Below are 17274 nucleotides of genomic sequence, written 5' to 3' on the forward strand. Positions count from 1 at the left end.
AAATAAAAAACTGATAGAAACTTCAACTACATCTCTTTTAAAATTTGATCGAAGTAAAATTGTGGATTTTACAGCTATTAAAAGGCATATCGGATAAAAGATATACACGGAAGCTTTATCTTACTTGAACCAATTTAAATGAATTTTTTTTAAATTAAAATAAAATCTCTAATTCAAAGATTTTGGAAAGATCGATCCAAAATTTTGCACACCATAGCCTCAAAAGTCGATATCAGTCGAAACATATATATGGGAGCTTTATCTAAATCTGGACAGATATTAATAAAATTTTGCAAACGTATGGGGTCATCAATTAAACACTGCTTGCAAAATGGATGCGAAAGGATGGGTCCAAAATTATGGATACTACAGCCATAAGATGGCTTATTGGATGAAAGGTTTCTGTGACAGCCATTCCTATGTCTGAACCGATTTTTTCCAAAATCAGAAGCGTTGGACCCTTAGCCTTTACAAGTGCAAATCGAGCAACAAATGCAACCTCCACCTTGATTACAAGTATAGAAGAACAGACATACGGACATGGCAAAATCGAATAAGGAAGTAATTATAAACAGATCCTTCCTCTCCTTCTTAGCAATGCAAACAAATGCACAAAGTTATAACACACTTTTTCACAGTAGTGCTGTGGGGTACAACAACAAGTCCGTCTCTAAGCGCCTTGTTCTTCAATTTTGTGGTAATTCTATCTAAAGCGCAGTATGCACCTCTGGCGAAATTTTCGGTACCATAAGAAATGCATTGACATATCCTAAACGAATTTTTCGTTACCATAACCGAAACTTTCGTTTCCAGGTACTCAGCTGAAATGAAATTTTCCTTGCGTAACAGGGTGACATAATAGACATTGGTAAATTTTTTTAAGATGTATGCTTTAATAGCTCCATGCAACATGAAATAAAGTTATTTACAAATATAAAGTAAAAAGACGTTAAGCTCGGCCGGGCCGAAGTTTGAATACCCTCCACCTCGGGTACATATGTAAACCACCTTTCGTCAAAATTCGGTGAAAAATGCATACCTTATGCCCCATAGCAGTTATATTAAAATACAGGGTGGCTGATGAATATTGCTACAATGATGAATATTGCTACATTTTTTTTTCGGTGTATGGAATACATTTTTCTTTTATTCATGTTAAATTAAATTATTAAATTAATTATTAAATTATTATTAATTAAATTAATTAATTAATTAATTAAATTAATTATTAAATTATTATTATTAAATAGAAAAAAAGTTATTACATTTTTTTTTGGTAGCGGCTTTCATCAGCCACCCTGTATGTTCCGATTTGGACCAACTACTAATAAGTACAAGTCATTGTTTAATTGCGTATAACAAAATAATGGACTTTTTAGTAGCTATATCGAAAAACAAAACTATCAGAACCATATACGGATTTCGAAAAGCCTAACATAAGTCACTGTGTCAAATTTCAGTGAAATCGGATTATAAATGCGCCTTTTATGGGGCCAAGAAGTTAAATCAAGATATCGGTCTATATGGCAGCTATATGCAAATCTAGACCGATTTGGGCCAAGTTTCAGAAAAAAGTCAAAGAGCCTAACACAACTCACTGTCCCTAATTTTGGCAAAATCGGGCAATAAATGCCTTTTTTATGGGCCCGAAACCTTAATTCGAGAGATCGGTCTATATGGCAGCTATATCCAAATCTGGACCGATCTGGGCCAAATTGAAGAAGGATGTCAAAGGGCACAACGCAACTCCCTGTCCCAAATTTTGGCAAAATCGGATAATAAATGTGACTTTTATGGGCCTAAGACCTTAAATCGGCGGATCGGTCTATATGCGGGCTATATCAAGATATAGTCCGATATAGCCCATCTTCGAAAATTAACCTGCTTATGGACAAAAAAAGAATCTGTGCAAAGTTTCAGCTCAATATCTCCATTTTGAAAGACTTGATGTAATTTAAGCCTTCAAATGACGTCACTATTATACCCTCCACCATAGGATGGGGATATACTAATTTTGTCATTCTGTTTGGCCCAACTCGAAATATGCGTCAGAGACCCCACAAAGTATATATATTCTTGATCGTCATGATATTTTAATTCGATCTAGCCATGTCCGTCAGTCTGTCGAAAGCACACTAACTTTCGAAGAAGTAAAGCTAGCCGCTTGAAATTTTGCACAAATAATTTATATTAGTGTAGGTCAGTTGGGATTGTAAATGGGCCAAATTGGTTCATGTTTTGATATAGCTGCCATATAAACCGATCTTGGGTCTTGACTTCTTGAGCCTCTATATGGCACAATTCTAGTCCGATTTGACTGAAATTTTGCCCGTAGTGTTTTGGTATCACTTCCAACAACTGTATTGAGTATGATTCAAATCGGTTCATAATCTGGTATAGCTGTCATATAAACCGATCTTGGATCGCGACTTCCAGAGCCAATAGACCGCGCAATTCTTATCCGATTTGGCAGAAATGCAAATCGGTACACAACTCGATATAGCTGCCATATAAACCGATCTGAGATCTTGACTTCTTGAGCCTCTAGAGGGCGCTTTTCTCATCCGATTTGGAAGAAATTTTGTACAACGGCTTCTCTCATGGCCTTCAACATAAAGGGTGATTTTTTTGAGGTTAGGATTTTCATGCATTAGTATTTGACAGATCACGTGGGATTTCAGACATGGTGTCAAAGAGAAAGATGCTCAGTATGCTTTGACATTTCATCATGAATAGACTTACTAACGAGCAACGCTTGCAAATCATTGAATTTTATTACCAAAATCAGTGTTCGGTTCGAAATGTGTTCAAATTTTGACAAATTTTGTTCAGCGATGAGGCTCATTTCTGGTTGAATGGCTACGTAAATAAGCAAAATTGTCGCATTTGGAGTGAAGAGCAACCAGAAGCCGTTCAAGAACTGCCCATGCATCCCGAAAAATGCACTGTTTGGTGTGGTTTGTACGCTGGTGGAATCATTGGACCGTATTTTTTCAAAGATGCTGTTGGACGCAACGTTACGGTGAATGAACACATTTCGAACCGAACACTGATTTTGGTAATAAAATTCAATGATTTGCAAGCGTTGCTCGTTAGTAAGTCTATTCATGACAAATTCGATCCATGGTGGAGGGTATATAAGATTCGGCCCGGCCGAACTTAGCACGCTCTTGCTTGTTACATTTTAAATATCTTTTAATATACAATTTTCAACATCAATCATTTTAAATTGGAATTTAAAAAGTTTTAGCCACATTTGCCTTTGAAATTTTCTTAATTTCGGGTTTCGATGTTTGGGCATTGTAAAGAAGAAATTATAAACTGTATCACCATGAAGATGATAAAAACAGAAAGCCACATTCGTTTAAGGCACTCAATAAATGTTATCTGGAATTCCACAGGAATGCTGATTGAGTAAACCACCACCATCATCATCATCATCGGCATCGGCATCGGCATCATCATCATGATAGCCGTCATTGTCGTCATCTGTTAACACCACCAAAGCCATGGCCAAAGCCACAAATCACCACCAACCCGGCGAGGGTATGAGTGAAACAAATAAATGATGAAATAAAATTTTTGTTGGCGACAAATGGCAAGGATTTGGCGATGTTAAAGGATTTGGCTCGGCAAATGCTATTTACACTCGTGTACACACATACAAACAGGTATGACTAGTCATATAGTTATAAATATATTTACCTTAGACTTTGGAATAGGCATGATGTAGATCTTGGCCACTGAATGAGCCTACGATGAGCAGATTGTGGGGCACTTAAAGCCCATGTGCTAGGCAACAGAATTTATTTCATTTTTGACGGCACTGAATTTCCTTGAATGTTTACAAATTTTACGGAGGTTTAAGATTTTTATGAATTTCTAATATTCTTTGCCGATAAGGAGATAAGGAAGAGGAAGGATAAGACAATCTCTGGTAAATATAAGGTTTAGCAGGTATTAGCAGGATGGGAGGTGTTGTCGGTGATGGTGGAGGCGGAGGCGGTTTGTGTGGATTGAGGAAAATTGAAGTAGGCCTCGAAGGTTTAAGGCAAATTGTCTGCAACAATTTAATGGCCATAATAATTTGGCCCCAAGGCACCATTTAATCTGTGTACTTTTACAATTCTTGTTTGCTTTTTTGTTTTTGCTTTGTCTTTTTGATGATGAATTATTAAGCACTTAATTTTCGTATGTCTTTAAGGCACTTTAAGGAAATCAATTCATACTCTAACAAAAAAATTCATTTCAAATGTCATCAGCAACACATTTTCACGTACGAATTCAGATTCGAAATCAAATTTACACTGTTATCAAGCCGAGCAGGTAAGTCAGTCAGTCAGACCAACTGGCCAATTAGACAGGCCCACACTACCATGGTCAGGGTTGCACTAAGATCACCCCAACTCACTAGTGTTCTCCCAACCTTTGGAGCAAAGTTCTAAACAGCGACTGAGTTTAGAGCGAGCGTTGCACTGGTATTTAATGAATAAATTAGCCATGGGCAAGTGGTGTCCGGCATTGATCCCCCGGCCACCGAACACTGGCCTGGTGACTGACGACGATGGTCGCAGCAGTCTGAATGCATACCAAACCAAGTGGCGATGACTACAGTGACGAGAACAACGACAGGAGGCGGCGGCGGCGGCGACAACAACGAGCACAACAACGTTTAAGGCGAACGAAGAATTTCAGCTCCAGCGATGCTGCATATCGAAGATTCGGGTGTGGGTGACTGTGTGTGTGTGTGTGAGTGTTCGTGGGTCGTTGTCTTTCTTTGGCTTTGGCAATACTGAGGACAAGCCAAACTCATCTCAATACAGCTCGATTGAAGTGTCACCCCAGCAGCAGACGGAACGCATCGTTAGGTCACACAGATTTCTTCGCAAGACATTGACGACGCCAATTGGAAGGAAGCAAACAGAAAAAGACCCATAGCACGAAGAAGAGCAAGCAAAAATGCGTTGCTCTCGCAAAGCGCGTAGTTGTGGGCTGGATGGCTAACTGAGTGCTTGGCTGACTGCGAAACTCTTCAGGCAGTCTAACGTCCGCTTCCGTTGGCCTTTGTTAGCTGTCTGCTCCAGAAATTCCTGAACTCATTGCCACAAACCCCAAACAAAGCCATTTTCATGAAAGTGACAATGCACACTGCTCGTTGGAGGCCAGCATTATACTCTCAGGCTCTCATTGCGGTGGAGAGTAGAAAAACTCTTGCTCTTGCTTAAGCATGCACTAATTAACGCATGCTCTTTTATTTTGAATCCACAAATTGTCTCTCTTCTCCTCCTCGTCAAGAGGTTCGTGGTATTTCTTGAGTAAACGTTTGCAAACAATTGCCGTTGATTGCTCCAATTTCCCGGAGAACATGAAAATGTTGCAATGCCCTATGCTCTGCTGGTATATCTCTGAGAGAAAGAGTGTGTGTGTGTGTGTGCGTGTGTGTGAGTGTTAAAGAGAGTGATAAACCCTATGTGGGTTACTTTTTTTGTAAGCTCTGGGGGTGGAAATCCATTTCCTTCCTTGGCCCCATAACTGTGTGGTTGCATAAAGAAGACCCTGAAGCAGCTTTCGGTATATGCCAGGGGTTAAAACAGCGCCTAGGTTAAGGTATTTGCACATCAAAAAGGGGCCAGGCGAAAGCTTTCTCTAGTTCTCCATTTAGAATTCCCCTTCTGCAGTGTATAAGACTGTGTTTCTTAGCCAACAGTCTATTGCCTCAACTGGTTGCAAAAAAGCTTTATGTTCTATCTCAAACAATCTCGAATCTGCCCTCCTGCCTACCATTAAATGTTACTTTGCCATTAAACCGACATTAGATACTTGGGTTGCTTTTTTGGCCTCCCCGGTGTTAATGATTTCCTCTTTGGTATTTCGCATTTTTGGGCCTTGTTATTTTCCGGGGTTTCGAATTTTCAGCTTATGTTGCTTGCACGGTGCGATGGTGGCTATCATTTTGCAAAGCATATTGTTTGGTATCGCTTGCAAGCTTCAGGCTTATTTTCTCAGTCATTTGTCCAGCTCCAAAGACAGCTCGGTGATCCATCCGAAGCCAAATACCAAGAGGCAATGCTCCCTCCATTGTAACATTGGTCCTATGATTTACCCTAACTATAGTGCTGTTACTGTATCAGGCTGCCAGAATTGCCAACTGAAGCTGGCATTACACTCTAATGGGCAGAAAGCATGATGGCAAGCAATTTATGCTCCTTTAAATGTTGTGTCATGTTAGAGTACAAAAATTCGCAATTATGGGATTACATTTAAAGTCCCCTATATTCTGTACACATTCTGCGGAAATTTGCCCCTTACATGTTATGGCCTATCCATGGTTGTTCTGTTGGTATTATTCCTGGCTGCTTCTTTAGATGTTATTTACAGAATTTTCTGTTAATGTTGCTGTAGGTTTTTCTTTTTTTTTGGGACAGATCTCTTCTGTTGAAGAGACCAACTGTAGGTGAAGCAACAAACAGAATACTCAATAACTGAATTAAACTTAGCATTGAGGAACAGAAGCATATGCTTAAGAATTTTAAACTTTTTAAAAGGAAATTTATTTTATGAAAAATTTTAATTCAATAAAAATGCAAATGCAAATTTGCCCATGAACACTCCATTAAGGAACAGTGGGAATACTTCTCTAATGCCAATGAGTGCAGCCCAATATAAGTTTAAGTTAAATGACGACCAGTTCCAGTTAAGTTCAATTAGAACCTTCTATTTATTGCCGAGTGCAACAATTGGCAGCAGAGTGACATCACCTAGTAGAGTCGCCACCTCTAAGAAGGGAAAGCACCATTACAATTTATTCCTGAAGTTCACGCCGGGATTTGAGCTCTGGCGTTCGAAATTCAAACAAATTTCCGAAAACCATATTGAGCAAAGATGTGAAAGTGTTTAAAACTGTTTACTATCGTTCTTATCGTAAGATTGGCCTCTATGGCATTTATATTCAATACTAGCCGAACCGGGCCCGCTCCGCTGCGCCTTCTTTAACTCTATAATATCTTTTTAGGGTGGAGACACTTCGCCCTGAATGCGAATATCGAATTCGTGTCATTGTACCCTATGACGCTGAACGCGTTCGAATCCTGGCGAGAACATCGGACAAAGCGGTGTCTATCCCCTCTTAATGTTGGCGACATTTGCGAGGTACGATGCCATGCATGGTCATTTAAAACATTTTCCCCAAAGAGGTGTCACACTGCAGGACGCCGTTCGGACTCGGCTATAAAAGAGGTCCCTTATCATTGAATTTAAACTTGAATCTGAAAGCACTCATCGATGTGTGAGAATTTGCCACTTGCCTCGGTTCCTGGTGGTAATGTTCTTTCTTAGGCTAATGTTTTCATTAGGGGAGAGATGGCAAATATGAACCGTTAGGAGGGTGTTTTTGGGGCTGGGTAGGCCAGTGCAAAGTACCGGGCACTGAAAATATATATCAAATATGTTCTTTATTCCCCAAAACACTGGGCTCCAAAATTGGATATAAAATTCGTTTTCTACTCCCAAATACCTATCATTTGAGCCCTATATCAACCTATTTGACTTATTTTTGGAAGGAAAAGCGCCACCTAGACTTGAACGCCTATTTTAATGTCATATTTGTAATCTCCCTAATTCCTTTCATTTGAGTCCCATATGCCCATTTTGGGGGTATTTGGGGTTGCGTGACCTTCCATTACTTGGACTTAATGTTTTATGCCATATTTGTAATCTACTGTTTAATACTTTTCATTTGAATCCCATATTGACATGAACTTCGAATATATCTGTTTAGAGGAGTTTTGGAGTTTGGGAGGAAGGGGACCCGCTGGGTACTTGGACCCAAATATTAATACCATTTTTGTGTTGTGGTCTCCAATACCTTTCATTTGAAACCCTTATTGTGCCCATCGGACCACTTTCGGATATGGGTGGCGTTTTTGGGGTAAGGGGGAGGGTCCGTCCCCCTTCCGATACCGAAAAATTATATAGCCTTTGTTTCCTTCCAGACCGACCTACACAATATGCGAAAATTTCGAGAAAATCTGATCTTTGTTTTCAGTCTATGCGGAGCAAACAAACCGAGTCCCATATATCCGTGATTGGCTAATGTGCCCATTTTGGGCATTTTGTGTGGGGGTGGGGTGACCCTCTATACTTCGACATGAGTTTGTATACCAAATTCGTTATCTACTCCCGCATACTTTTCATTTAATACCCATATTGTCCTTATCGGTCCACTTTTGATTTTGGGTGGTGTTTTTGGGGTAACGGTGGAGGGTCCGCCCCCTTCCGTTATCAATAAATTACAAAGTCTATTCCTACTTCCTGACCATATTCGTAATCTACTCCCGAATACCTTTTATTTGAGTCCCATATTGCCATGATCGTCAAATAAAACTATTTTAAGAGGTTTTGGGGCTCGGGCGTCCCCCCAGGTACTTAGACCCAACTTTTATAATGTAATTCGTACTCTGCTCGTGAATACCTTTCATTTGAATCTCATATTGTCCCGATCGGTTCACTTTTATTTTTAGGTAGTACTTTTGGGGTAAGGGCGAGGGTCCCCGCTCGATATCAAAAATTTTTACTTCCAGACCAACCTATACAATATGTGAAGGTAATCGGTTCAGCCGTTTTTGGGTCTATACGGGACAAACAAACAAACAAACACAAATTGAATTTTATATATAAGAGATGACCCGATGTACAGCAACTTTTTGGAGTATCGGGGTATTCGGTTAAAATTTTTGTTGCAATTTTCAGTTAATTCGACTAAAATAAGCTTCCAATGACAAATGGTGTATTCAACATTTATAGCTAATATATCTAAACATTGTTTGGGGTCTAATACATCTAAAAAATCGATCATGGGTCGAGAACGTTATACATGAAATGTACATAAATATGCTAGATGGCAGGGTGTGCTTCGCTAAACCCATAAGTGTTTGCCGCCCCCCTTTGACATGGTACAATTTTGAAATTTTCCCCGAGAATTGACCCAAATTTTTATATAAGCGATGTATTCTATTCTCAAAAACGTTTAATTTTAGTCCCATATTCTAACGTTCGGTATACATGTCCATTTGGGCATGATTTTGGACTGGGGCTACCCGCTAGGAGAAAAGCCTCATATTTGTATATAAGTTTCATATTCTTCTCTCAACAACCTTTCGTTTGAATTCCATATTCTGTCGATCAGCCTAAATGTCCGTTTGGCTGTGGTTTTTGGAGTGGGGCGGACCCTCTAGGACTTCACCCAAAATTTTTATATTGGTTTCGCATTCTTCATCCAATTCGCTCTCATTTAATACACCTATTGCCCCAATCGGTAAACATGTACCTTTTGGGCAGCTTTTGGGGGGTCCGCGGGCCCACGACACTTGAAGTCAAATTACTGTATCAAGTTCGTACTCTACTATAAAATACCTTTCATTAGATAACCCCTATTGTCCCAGACAGTAAACATGTCTGTTTGGATGGGTTTTGGAGTAGGGCGTCCCCAACTGTTATCTGACCCCAAATTTTTATACCAATTTTGTGTCTTGGGGTTATCATAAAGGCTACAAAAGTTAGCCTAAATCGATGCTCCCATCTCTGAGATCTGGCGTTTCTGATTATTGGAGCTAGGGGTAGGGTCCGCTCCCTTGCGGATATCAAAAAAATGAAATAATCTATTTTCACCGGCAATGGCAAAACTTTGAAAATTTCATGAAAATCAGTTCAGCCAGTATTGAGTCTACTCGGAACAAAAAGACCGCAACACTTTCATTTTTATACCATCCGAATCAGGATGGGGTTATACTAATTTCATCATTGCGTTTGTAAGTTAGGTTGAGATGAAAAGACGATGCGGTTATTAATCCGTCAATGCCACTATGGACATACGACTAAGCCAGTAATCGGCTTTCAGTGCGTTCTACAAAAAAGTAACCTCGAAAAAGAATATTTTAGTTTGGCATTCGTTGTTACTTACAAAATCCTTAATTTTTTTCCATTCTACGCCCCTACGTTGGTTCATGTCTGGTATTGTGTCCCCATCTAAGTACTTGTGTCTTTTTGCCGTGAAAGCCGGGCAATGACATAGGAAATACTCCAACATCTAATAATCATCCTCACATGTTATCACTTGCCGCACCGATTTTCCATAAGTAAGCTCGTAGTCCTATATGTCCCGTTACAATACCGAAAGCTATACTGACTTTCTCTTTACTACCTTTCAGTAATAGCATAGGCTTCCCACGATCCGGATCTTCCCATAGGATTTTCGCTGTCCTACCGATTGTTTCGCTGTTCCACAGCGTTCGTCGAACACGCCCTGAATTCGGACTGCGTCGATCCGAAATGTTTCGGGTTAACTAAGCTTATCGTCTGTTCTTCCATGCGTTGGCACCACACCACGTCAAGCATTCCGTGAACACCCGATTCTCTGCCTGTAAATTGCAAATTTTGCCAATGAACATTCCACTATGAAACACGGGCAAACTTCTCACATATCAATGAGTGCAGTCCGATTCGAGTTTAAGCTTAATGATAAGGGGCCTCCTTTTTATAGCCGAGGCCGAACGGCGTGCCGCAGTGCGACACCTTTTTGGAGAGAAGTTTTACATAGCATAGTACCTTACAAATGTTGCCAGCATTAGGAGGGGTTAACCACCGCTGAAAAATTTTTTGATGGTCTCACCTGAACCCAGGCGTTCAGCGACATAGGCGGACATGCTAACCTCTGCGCTACGGTTGCCTCCGAGTTTCTGCCTGTAAAATCGTATAATTGTCAGGCAGTCGAAAACAGATCGAAATTTCTGGGTTCCCAATGTAGACCCCCAGGCCCACTCTGTCCTCTAGCTTTGATCCATCTGTATAGCATGATCTCCCAGATGGCAATACCAAAAAATCCGTCTCTGGCAGCAGAGCCTCGTACTCGACCTTAAGTCCTTAAGTGTCACCACAGGTATCCGATCGGAAACCTCTTCTCCATCCGGGTTTCCTATCGTTGCATCAATTATACCACGATGGTAAGACCTGCTCCTATCCTCTATTTAATCTCTCATCGCCTGAAGTCTTACAGCCGCTTATTCTGTATTTCAATGGGTCAGATATCTAGAATAGTATCCAGTGCCCCAGTGGGCGTGATCCTCATTGCTTCGCCTATGCCAAGATAACATGTTCTCTGAACCTGCTCCATTTTCCTTATGTCGCACTTTTTATTCATCGCAGCCCACCAAACTACTGAGGAGTAAGTACGTATTGACCTAATCGCGCTCCTGTTGAGCCTCTGATTCAAGCCCCATTTACATAATGTCCAGGATCTGTAAGCCTTCTCAGTACGCTCCTGAATGTGAAACTTCCAATTAAGTTTCCTGTCCAAGATCACTTCATTGTCTGAGTCCCATACGGGTGCAAATCCCTAGTCAGTCAAATCCCTAGGAGTGGTGATTAAACGCCCCCTGCGCCGTGCCATGTGCCACTTTGGGCACATTTTTCTTTCTCGAAGAGGACAACTGTCTTCAAAAGTGGATACTAGTGTAGTCGTAAATCTGTTGACATTGTCGTCAATGTCTTCTATGCTATGGTTAGGTTTAAGAAGCAGTCTGCCATCAGACTCATTAAGACGTTTTCGTCCATTGTGTACCACAGGAACAGAAAAAAGAAGATTACTTCTAGTTCCTACCGTTGAACCACCCAGATCGCTTTAAAAAGCCCAATAACTTTCGAATGTTCACATCCGCTAAATCAGACAGGTTCTCAAAGAAATGAAAACCTAAAGTGGAACTCTTTCTGACTGCTAGAGCGGCACACACACACACAGAAGGTGTTCCATAGTCCCTTCTTCCTCGATGTCCCTACAGCTTCTGCAAAAGTCGTTGTTGCCAACCTCAGTCGGTCAGCATGTTTTCGATTAGACAGTAACCTGTCATGACGGATACAATGACTGAGACGCCTGTTCTAGCTAATGACAGCAAAGCAGTAGACCTCTTCAAGTCTAGATGAGGCCATATAGTTTTTGAAAGCTCACAACCCCCTCTTCGTGACCATCCATCATTCGTTATCCTTCGGGCCTGGTTCTGAAAATTTAGGTTGCATGTCGCTTGAGGCATACCCACAGATTCCAGTGTCCCTGAAGTGTGTAAGGTAGTTCCTAGTTTCGCAAGCTCGCCTGCTTTAGAATTCCCTGAAATATCTCTGTGGCCCGGCAGCCAGATCAGGTGAATTTTGAACTGTTCAGCCATCTCGTTGAGAAATTTGCGACAGTCGAAAGCGGTTTTAGTATTCAGAAATGCGTTCTCCAGAGATTTAATGGCTGAATGTCTGTCTGAGAAGATATTTATGCCAATCGACGGTTAGACATTCTAACTCAGTCATTCCACCACTTCCTTAATTGCAAAGATCTCTGCTTGATACACACTGCAGTGGTCGGGTAACCTCTTCGATATGACCAGTTCTAGAACTTTAGAGTACACCCCAAAGCCCACCTGGTCGTTCAGTTTGGAACCATCTGTATAGAAGTCTATGTAACTTCTTTTACCAGGGATATCGTAGTTCCAATCAGTTCTATCAGGAATAGTGGTACAGTAATTTGTATCAAAAAGCGACTCAGGTAGGGTGTAATCCACACTGCCTGGAACATCGGATATTGTATCAAGGATAACACAGTGTCCGTAGCCGTCACATGACCAATGAGAAAGCTCTCTTAACCTCACGGCAGTGGTCGCTGCAATATGGGTAGCCACAATGTCCCGAGGCATAAGATGTAGCATTGAATTCAGTGCATCAGATGGGGTCGTCCTCAGTGCGGCTGTGATGCACAAACATGCCATCCTTTGGATCCGGTTAAGTATTGAGCAGTAGGTGGATTTTTGAAGCGCCGTCCACCAGACCATAACACCATATAGCATAATAGGTCTGAGAACTGCAGTATTTATCCAATGCACACGCGGTCCAAATCCCCAAATTTTGCCAATGGCTCTCATGCAGGTGTATAGGTGTTTGTTGCCCTTTCCAAAATGTTGGATTTGAAGTTCAATTTCCTGTCCAGCAAAACACCCAGGTATTTTGCGCTTTCTGTAAATGGAACATTGTCTCCACCCAAGAGGACAGCTGAAAATAACTACTTCTGTCTTGCACGGATTTACCTTCCTGAGATATATCTCTTAGAGTGCTGGGAAACTTTCCCCTAACCGCAATTGCCACGTTTTCAGCATACGCAACCACTTTTACGCCTTGTTCTTCCAGAGGCAATAATATATTGTTAATGGCTATATTCCAAAGTAGAGGAGACAGTACACCTTCTTGGGGAGTTTCTCTGCTGACCCATCTTGTTAGATCCACAGAGCCTCCGGTAATGCATCTTTTAGCAAGTAAGTTTTTAAAAAAACTTTATTATGGTAGAGTTGATGCCTAGAAAGTCCAACACCTTCATGAATGACGTCGGTTTTACATTATTGAAAGCAATGTCAAAAAATGCTACCATTATATATTCCTTGACAGCGTGAGAACCCTCTAGGTAGCCGACTGTGTCGTGAGGGGCTGTTGCAGTGGATTTGCCTTTACTATAGGCATGCTACTGCCGCGATATTTGCGCTAAGATATGTTTCTATCAACCTCTCAAGAGTCTTCAGCATAAATGATGACAGACTAATAGGACGAAAATCTTTCGCCTTCGTGTGGTAGGGTTTTCCTGTTTTCGGAATAAAAATGACCTTCGTGTCCCTCCATCTCACATGTATATATGATGTTCTGATACAAGCAGAGTATATCTCCCTGGGCCAGGGAACCAGTCTATCAGACAAAGCTTGTAATACAACCGGTGATACATCATCAGGGTCGGGCGATTTAAAGGAGTCGAAACTTCCTATCGCCCAATACATTTTCGGCTCAGACACAATTTTCCTAATGGCCTCCGACGTATGCATGTCAGTGACAACCTCTTCTGGCGCCACGTTGTCCGTTGAAGAATTTCCCGGGAAATGTGTTCCAACGAGTAGTTCTAGTGTTTCCTTACTAGACATTGCCCATACATTCTCTGACTTCTGGATATACCCCACCGTTATAGGTCTCGAGGACAGAATCTTCCTTAGCCTAGAGGCCTCAGATGTATCCTCTACTGAGCTGCAGAATTCTACCCTTGATTTGTTCTGAGACTTTCCAAGCACGCCCTTATATTTTCTTAGCTCAGCCTTATAGATGTCCCAATCGTGTGGTGCTCTTGTGGCTTTTGCTCTGTTGAAGAGTTTTCTGCAGTCCTTCCTTAGACCAAACAGCTCTGGGGTCCACCATGGCGGTCGCTGTTTGCCCCTTGGCTCGGAACTAGGGCATGCTGACACAAGCGAGTCATTCAGGGCCTTAGTGATCAGGCTTGACCACTATGTCTATATCCTCGGTGGTTTCCACTTCATTTTATAGTCTAAAAGGGGTAGACGTGCAGAATTTGTGCCGAAGTTTATCCCAATCCGCCTTTCTTCTGTTTAGCCGAGGGACCACTTCTGCACTATTTTCTCCAAAGACGAAACTAGATGGTCAGAGAAGCTGTGGTCATTCAACACTTCCCAGTCGCATATTCTTGCGCTTCTATCTTCCGATGCAAAGGTAATATCTAGTAGCTCCTGCCTGTTCCTGGTAATAAATGCCGGTTTATTCCCTTTATTACAAATCGCCAGATTGCAACTTATAATATATTCAATAAGCAGCTCACCCCTTTCGTTGACATCCGAACTTCCCCAGCTTCAACTAGCGACTTAAGGTTTGAGGGTGGCGTCTGTGAATCGTGTGCCAGCCAGTAATGAGCGTTGGTGCCATATTTTTTCTCAACAGACGCCTTGGTCTGCTGCTACTGTGGTATCACAATGGACTTGAAATTGTCTAACGAGTCTGTAAAGCACTTCGACTCTTACCTAACCTAATCCAACCTATGTATTATAGCTAAGTGTATTTTTTTGTAATACCCAAATAAAAAATATCCTACACCACTGCGTCTACCTAGTATGAATTTTTAAGCAAATACAAAACTTATTAAATGGTGTGTGGTATACAAGTATAGCTTTCGACGGAAAGACAAGTTTACACCATTTCGACGGAGAGACAAGTTTACACCATTTCCAGTTACACCATTGCCATGAGAACATTTTTTTTTCGGGACACCCTTATATGTATGTAATTTTTTATCTTTTTGAATAATATCAATGGCTAACTCAAACAAAGCAACCAAATCAATTTCCATAATCACTTTGAATTCTTTGTTTTTCCTGATTCGCACTCAACCTTTCCACATATTGTCGTTTGTCCTGGTATGGAGGGGTCACAAGGAAAGGACTTTCATGTTTTCTAACCCTAAGACTATGCTTGTGTGGTTATGCCTGTTTGTTTTTGCACTGATGAAGATGAAAAATGATTTGAATTTGAATGAATTGTTTGTCGACTTATTTGTCAGGCTGCTGTTCTTTAAGGGATAGATTTAACGCTCCATTCTCTTGTGTTTTGACTTTCGCCTAATACCGATATTTGGTTTAAGACATATATACACATTCCTTGGTTTAGAATAGTAAACAAAACAAAAAGAAAATCCCAAAAAAAGGACCTTCTTTAGCAATGACTTAGAAGGTAAAAATGGGTCCTTTCAATGAGTGTGGTGGGGGATTTTGAATATCTGTTGTGTATCAGAACTTAAGTACAAGTTAACTGATAATAAAGCTAAGCAAACTCCCAGATACTAGCGGTGGGATATTAAACGTTCACAGAATCTTATTGTTCTCATAAACATACAAGATTTAATTTATAATGCTGTGGCATTAAGACCAGTAAACTTTTTGATATGCAAAGTTCGTAAGTTCATGTTCTAGTGCGGCACACCACAATGTACAAAAATACTGTGGTAAACTTATGCCACATAAGTTATATCCAAATCTGAACCAATTTTGATTAAATTAGGCAGAGATTATCAGATAAACATTATACATCAAGTTTCGTACAAATCGGTTCATACGGTTACTAAGTGCTTGTAAGTGTAAGTCGGGCAGAATATGTACAAATATGGGAGCTAGATTTAAATCTAAACCGATTTTTACCGAAGAAGCGTTCGTTTTTATACCCTCCACCATAGGATGGGGGGTATACTAATTTCGTCATTCTGTTTGTAACTACTCGAAATATTCGTCTGAGACCCCATAAAGTATATATATCCTTGATCGTCGTGACATTTTATGTCGATTTAACCATGTCCGTCCGTCTGTCCGTCCGTCTGTCCGTCCGTCCGTCTGTCTGACGAAAGCACGCTAACTTCCGAAGGAGTAAAGCTAGCCGCTTGAAATTTTGCACAAATACTTCTTATTAGTGTAGGTTGGTTGGTATTGTAAATGGGCCATATCGGCCCATGTTTTGATATAGCTGCCATATAAACCGGTCTTGGGTCTTGACTTCTTGAGCATCTAGAGTGCGCAATTCTTAACCGATTGAAATGAAATTTTGCACGACGTGTTTTGTTTGATATCCAACAACTGTGCCAAGTATGGTTCAAATCGGTCCATAACCTGAAATAGCTGCCATATAAACCGATCTTGGGCATTGACTTCTTGAGCCTCTACAGGGCGCAATTCTTATCCGATTTGAATGAATTTTGGCACGTAGTATTTTGTTATGATATCCAATAATTGTGCCAAGTATGGTTCAAATCGGTTCATAACCTGATATAGCTGCCATATAAACAGATATGGCAGCTTTATCAGTTCTTATCCGATTTGAATGAATTTTGGCACGTAGTATTTTGTTATGATATCCAATAATTGTGCCAAGTATGGTTCAAATCGGTTCATAACCTGATATAGCTGCCATATAAACAGATATGGGATCTTGACTTCTTGAGCTTCTAGAGGGCGCCATTCCTATCCTATTTGGCTGAAATTCTGCATGACGTATTTTATTCTTACTTTCAACTACTGTGTCATATAAGGTTCAAATCGGTTCATAACCTGATATAGCTGTCATATAAACCGATCTGGGATCTTGAATTCTTGAGCCTCTAGAGGTCGCAATTATTTTCCGATTTGCCTGAAATTTTGTACGATGGATTCTCTCATGACCATCACCATACGTGTTTGTTGTGGTCTGAATCGGTCTATAGCTCGATACAGCTCCCATATAAATCGATCTCTCTATTTTACTTCTTGAGCCCCCAGAGGGTGCAATTCATATTCGAATTGGCTGACATTTTACACAGGTTTCCAACATATAATTTAATTGTGATATCGCTCTAATAGCAGAGCAAGTCTTTTCTTATATCCTGTTTTGCCTAAGAAGAGA

The 17274-nt window shown here is 40.7% G+C and overlaps 1 protein-coding gene across 1 annotated transcript in view; it reads right to left on the reverse strand.

The window, feature by feature from the left end:
• The window catches only part of LOC131998148 (matrix metalloproteinase-2-like), a 529615-nt gene that overhangs the window by 132679 nt on the left and 379662 nt on the right, over positions 1 to 17274 (reverse strand). The gene's annotated exons all lie outside the window — the stretch shown is intronic.

This window comes from Stomoxys calcitrans, chromosome 5, assembly GCF_963082655.1.
Source record: "Stomoxys calcitrans chromosome 5, idStoCalc2.1, whole genome shotgun sequence".
NCBI classification, from domain to species: Eukaryota; Metazoa; Arthropoda; class Insecta; order Diptera; family Muscidae; genus Stomoxys; species Stomoxys calcitrans.